Below are 7,317 nucleotides of genomic sequence, written 5' to 3'. Positions count from 1 at the left end.
TACATTATGCTGTATACATGTAATAATATACGGTTTATTTACATTTTTGACCCCCATGTATTGGGCGAGTGATATTTTGGTCCCTAATGTATCAATTTGTAAACATTCAGTCCTAAACTTTGAAATTTGTGTTCAACAGATACCCAACCCAAATGTACTGTTATATGCAGGGGCATTTTAGGTATATCCCAAACTTGTTCACCAATTTGGTCCCCAGTGTATTGGGCAAGTGCTACTTGGTCCCTAAAGAACTAATTTCAAACATTTACTCCCCAACGTTTGAAATTTCTGTTTATAAGATCCCAGCTCAAATGCAGTTGGCTTTATCTATCACATGTGGGAACATTGTATGGAATCCATCACAAATAATTGGAGCACATAAATGCCCAAGTTTTTCTTCTCAAAACAAATGCCTTAATATATAATACAGCCTCCCAAAAATTCTGAAAAATTAGCTATTGTTTCTTCTTAATGTTGTTTCTCTACGAATTTTAAAATTCATGGAGACATTAGTTAAAAAAAAGTAGATCAAAAAGATTGCGGTAAGTATTTCTGAAATCGATTTTGAAAGTTGTATTACAGATCCAATTGTTAGAAAAACAAAGGCTACAAAAAGGGTAGATGTTTGCAATTGGTACTTTAGGAATCAAAATGGCACCCGGCCCATACATTGTATTGGGGACCATAAAGGCAAATAAGTTTGGTAAATACCTAAAATGCCCCTACATATAACAGACAAAGCAAACAACGTTTGGGTTGGGGACCTATTAAACACACATTTCAAATTTTACAACTAAATGCCTACAATTGGTACATTAGAGACAAAAATAACACTCAAGCAATACATACGCGTACGGGATCAAAAAGATAAATAAGCCAATTATATTCGGTCATTTTGCACTCATATAGGCTGATCAAAAATACAAATGAATATTTCGTTCATTTTGTGCATTTGTCTTGGCGTAAATGATGTTGCCTTTCATATGTTCTAAAATGGAAAATGGGATTTATTTTCTAATTGAAGGTACAGTGAGATAAAGGGTAAAAAAAAAAGGCACCAACATAATAAGGGGATCACAAAATGAATGAACATAAAAGGAGCACATCGCAATTAAGTTGACAACCGCTTGATTACAATTAAATCACATGTCATACAATACCCTAACAACTAGTTATCTCACCAACGCACTCTATTTTCCCATATCATTCATTTCATGAGTCGGCACCATAATTAACACAATTCACACATAATGTTAACATAATTCCAATTTCAATATACATTTCAAATAAAATAAATACAAATTAGGTGAATGTTTATACATTTTTCTTTTAGCATCAATGCAACTAAATTTCATACATTAACTGCTCAAAGGAGTTTTCCTTTTATTCATGAATATCCCAAAATTGAAGATGGTAACTGAAAATTTTCTTCTTTAAACTTGACTGACTTCAAATTTAAGTGTTCGAATTTTTCTTTTTCTTTTTCATCTGATTCCTTTATTTTCTTTTGCTAAGTATTTTGTTTTTCTTATCTTGTAACCGTAAGATCCTCCTGACATGTGGAATTAGACCCCTCCATGCTGCTGTCCAAAATTTTTGGCAGCCCAAGATATGACCGTGACAAGCAATCATGTGGGCCCACAAAATATTTTCTACTCTTGAATGGAAATGTAGTGGAGTATTATTCAGTGCCCCCTACGAAACCTCGCAACCATGTCCACAATCATTCACCTTCTATACTATTAGGAACAACTCCAATTTTTAAACATTACTTAAGGAAAATGATTTTCATTCTCCTTTTTTTGCAATCCACTTTCTTTTTTTACTTTAACCACATAAATTTGCAATGTTACCCTTGGATATATAAAAAAGCATATTGAAATAAGGGCAAGATAGTAAATTCATGTGAATAAAGACAAAAAAAAAATATAAATGGTAAAAAAAGGAGTGTGAAAATTATTATTCTTATTTTTTATCAAAAACTTTAAGCAAACATAAATGTGCACACATTATTTCATAAAAGAATAAATATTTAAAATATAAGTCTAGAAAACTAAATAAGAACATTGAATAAACAAGACAAAAGAAGGAATACGAAAAATCAATGAAAATAAAAAGGAAGTCCATAAAAAACATGAATAAGTTGGATCCCAATTTTTTTTTTTTTTAAATCTAATTCACCCTCTTCTTGCATGAGCCCTTTTTGTTGGCTCTATTTATAATTAATACTTACTATATGAGTTACCTATAGAATAGGTTTGCATGATGTGGAGCGAGATGGACTTGGTGTTCAACACGTGAAGTGAAAAGAGTTTGGGTGTTCAAATTTCCAGGAGTGCAGAGACTCGGGACTAAAATTCTCGTTCACCGAAATTTTGTTTCTCAGGGTTACAATATATATATTTACAATAAACTCCAAGATACCCTAATTTGGGAAACACCTAAACCACGCGCATATTCATACAAACATTCACAAAGAGGGAGTTAGGAGTGCATTTAGGTGTAAGGAGAAAGAAGATCAGAATCAGAAGTTCAACTTCCCTTTAGATATATATGCTAATGTAACTATTCCAACAATATTAACGTGTGAGGAAAAAAGAAGAGGGAGGGCCTTACAGTTTAGTGTGTGGAGGAGGGTTTTTCTTTAGTGCTGCATGTGGTTTGTTTTTTTTAGCACAATCGTTGGGGTTTTTTTTTTGGATTTGATTCACCTATGCTCAGAAATTTGACCTAGCTTTTGGGAGTATATCTGCACACACACACACACACATGCACGATATGAAATCTCTAATCCATTTTCTTATCAAAATTTAGGGGATAATGCTAGGGTGTCCCCCTCTTGTCTGTGAATACCGTATCACCTCTATAACATAATCATTGGAAGAGATAACATTAAACCATTCAAAAGCATTACACATTTTTCCAAATGATATACTCCCCTCATCCCAGTTTGTTTGTCATCTTTTTGACTTTTTGATAGCGTTTGACCTCTTAAAGAATTGTCTATAATTTTCAATTCATAATATTTTTAATATGCAATATAGATCTTGTTTGACATATCTCAATTAGTTTTACTATACAAAATCTTCAAAATCATAAAAAAAATATTATAAAATGTAAGATATAAGTATATTTTTGAAAGACACGAATTTCAATAATTGGACAAACAAATTGGAACGGAGGGAGTAACACTTTTATTATTATTATATTAAGCACAACACTTTTCAAAATGATATAACATAACCACTCGAAAGCATAACCATTAACCATTTGGAGGCATAACATGGGAACACCGCAAGAGGGGATACCTTAGGTGTTCCCAAATTTAAATACTCCAACTATATATACGTATACAAGTATACATATATTTCATTTTTTTTGGTTGGTAGTCATGGGTGTCTGGATTAGTTTATGCGTACCTCGACTGTTTTTCTTCCCAATTCGGTCAAAGGTAGGCTATGCTCGCAAGGACTAGGGAATTTACAAAAGATTTCTCTCTTGCGACCTGGCCTCAAGAAAGTGTCAAGTTTCGAACTCATAATGTCTGAATTTACAGTTCATCCATGTTACAGTTCATCCGTGTTGTCACTTAAGTTACCATTGGAATACTTATATATAATAAATATATACATATGCATGCACACACATATATCTATACAAGTATGTTTCATTTGAAAGGAATTAATTTGTGAGGTGTGGGGGATCTTATCTTGGTGTGAAAGAGTTTATGAGGTTTGTATGGATTCCCAGAGTCACAAGGTGAAAGGGGACACGAAACCAGTGAGCCCCTCCTCTCCTCAGGGCCCACCACACCCTGCATGCATCTCATTTTTGTAGCATACTACTTGGGAGAAATTTCAGGGGTTGTCCCACCACGTACCACCGAGAATCCATGCCGGCGACACCGCAAACGACACCCATAACAGGACAATACACCCCCCTTGATCACCTCGTCGTTTTACTCACCATTATTCCCTTTCCTTTTGTTTATTCCCACTGCATTGTTTACAGATTTAATTCCTTCTTAATTTCTTGTTTAAGAAATGGTAAGTCTACCTAATTCCCATTCTTCTTACTCTTATTATTATATTTGCTTGTATACCGCCTTAATGAATTTTCTATTTCAACATATAATAATCCCATCACAATCTGTCTCCTGCAAATTTTTTTGTTCACAGATCAGATGGCATCATTCAAAGGAAAAATATTGGGTGATCTTGGGGCACCGCTACGTGATGTCACAACAGTACTTTTCTGTACCATACATTTTTTCAGGCCAAGTACAAAATGTATGGATCCTACATACATGTATGATAGATAATGGTGTTGGAGCATCGGTGTCCCAAGACCACTAAATAATTACTCCATCAAATGTGGATCATTGCAGATTTCTTAGACAATGTCGACATTTGAATTTCTTAGACGAATAATGATAATGCCAAAATTATTTTTTGTCAATGCCAAAATTGTAGTACGTAAGAGATAATAACCTATACATTGTGAAAGTGTTAGTAAGGGTGAAAGAAAAACCGACGGACCGAAAAAACCGACCGATCGGTTCACTTTCAGTCAGGGTAAGGGTGGGTTTGGTCGGCTTCGGTTTGGACCGAACCAATCAATTTTCGGTTCGGTCTTGGTTACCTGAAAATTTCTCTAGACTAAACCAAACCGATATACCCTAAAACCATACCGATTTGGACCGATCAATCAAAGCTATCCATCTTAAACCCAAAAAAGAAAAACAAATCTTAGTCGTCCATCTCAACCATCCATTTCAATCTTATGTCAATTCAAAAAAATCTACCCAACCGAACCACCCCGGACCAATTTCGGTCAGGGTCGGTTCCGGGCTACATTACCCCAAACCGATTGGTTCAGGTTTGGGGTGATCGAGCTGAACCAACCGATTTTCACCCCTAAGTGTTAGTGGTAGGAGAGTACAAATATGTTAATTTCGAATGAGACATAACCCGACAATCATACATACGAAGTCCAACTAACAGACCGCCTTGCTCAGTTTAAATGACGTGAAGCTTGAGGAGGAATGAGAATGAGATGTCATACTTCCATGAGATTCTGACATTTGGAAGAGACAGTAATAGAAATGTATGTGATGTTATACTTTCGTGATTTTCACATTTAGAAGAGATGTGAATAGGAATGTGATTCCTGATGACACATCCAACCAGGATTCAAATTCCAAGATTGAGTGGAAATCAAATCCCTCCCTTATCCCATGATAATCTCAAATTCGTGATTCAATCAATAAAACAAAAAAAGAAGTATTGATTTTGATAAATTTTCAAAATAATTGTTTCATGCATAACATTACTAAATTAATACAAACACTAGAATGAAATCACGTCAGGAATTATAGGAATATAATTTCTAACAATGATATTCCTATTCCTATTCAAGAAGAAAGTTCCTAGGAATTAGATTTCTAATAATCATATTTCTATTTCTACTAAAAAAAATTATTTCTGACCTCTCCTATGAAAATATACAAGGGTAACAAACTGAGCAACCACAATTGGTGGTTGTACAATAATTGTATACATTACAAATTTTGACATTGAAAGAACAATTTTGATGTTACAAAAAGTTTAGTCTTTTGCACCTCTGGTTAGGTCCAATGAATCCAGCTTAGATGAACCAAGCCAAAAGAAACCTTATGGCACCTTTGTCAGACAGATAAAGTTTTGGATAAATAAAAAAGAATAGTGGATAAGAGGTGAATGTGTTACAAGGGATGATTAGTTTAGGAGTGGGATTAGTTTAAACCTCGTTTGAGTGGATATGTTACAAGACAAAGTTTAAACACAAATTTTATTTATACGTTTTAATATTTAATGTATATAATAGAGTAAAATAGAATAAATTAAGGCTCCATTTGTTTAGGCGTAAAATATTTTTATGGAAAATATTTTACTTATTTTTTGGTGCTTGATTATACAAAACACAGGAAAATATTTTACCAGGTAAAACATTTTACTTCATATGGTTGAAAATGTTTTTCGCTTGAAAAGGTGGTAAGTCATTTTCCGAATGTCATGCCCTCGATTTTCAACATAAATAAAGATAGCTTTTCATAAATAAAACTCCTCACATTTTTTTACATATTACCCCAAAAGAGTCCATCATGTCCTAGTCATTAAATTACATATCCAACTCTAAGAGTTTGAACATATTACATCATTAAAAGAAATAGAATTAAGGTTATATTACATTCCCAAAATATGTTTTGCCAAAATATCCATGAGTCTCATTTACCACTTCTTCCGAAAATATGCACTAGAATGCATGCACTTCACTCCATACTACTGCTCCGGGATCACACCTGAAAAATGATAGATTGAGCTACACTAGCCCAGTAGAGAAATCTACACAACCATTATATGCAAATGGGAGGACAGGCGGAATGAATAAAATAGGTATACTATGTCTCAAGTTTAAAACGGAATGGAAAATTATAGATATCTCACCGTCGTTCATGATAATACAACACCAAGGTTCTAGGCTAACCACAATATCCTATTCTGAATACTCTATCCGCTCTCCAACTTCACCTTAGTCATAACAACACACATTTAAAGAAACAATCTATCGATATATGTCTCCATGGTAGTGTTCGACGATCAATCACTTCTATTGTATATTTATCAAACAAACCCTTACATTTACTTATATCAATCACCATTGCAAAATCCACGTCACACGTCATAAACGAGTACTCTTCCTGGGCCGTTTGTGGAGTCTCGCTACTCCCTACAAGTACCTCCCTCACTATAGGAACTGAATCACATCACACCGTATAGGTCACCATACCACAATTCCTCCAATACACTTCACAGCTCAACCATTGATCTCAATCACATATAATGAATTCACAACGACTAGTTATTCACATAGAAGTAGTACGGATAATCTCATCTCAATCAACTCGCTATCATTACGTTATTAGTTTCTCATCACCATACAAGCACTCACATTTCAAGGGATATTCTCTCACAACAATTCAGACTTCTACCTTATTACAACTCATGCAACCATACAAGTTACGCAAGAGATGTAGCACATATCAAACATAAGAAAAATGTATCATGTACCTGCGCCTAGCATTGTTTAACTTAAAGGAGTGTTCTCCATGTTCGTTCCTCATATCGCACGTCAACACATACAACCTTAGCCCACCTATATTCCTTTTGTTCTCTAAACCCTCGTTTTGATGTCAAAGGAATCATACGGAACCCAATGACCACTACAAAGCCTAGTATACCACTAGTCTCGTCGAATCACTCAATTAAGTACTTAGGT

The sequence above is a fragment of the Rhododendron vialii genome, chromosome 9a, assembly GCF_030253575.1.
Source record: "Rhododendron vialii isolate Sample 1 chromosome 9a, ASM3025357v1".
In the NCBI taxonomy this organism is placed as follows: domain Eukaryota; kingdom Viridiplantae; phylum Streptophyta; class Magnoliopsida; order Ericales; family Ericaceae; genus Rhododendron; species Rhododendron vialii.
This window is presented reverse-complemented; position numbering follows the sequence as displayed.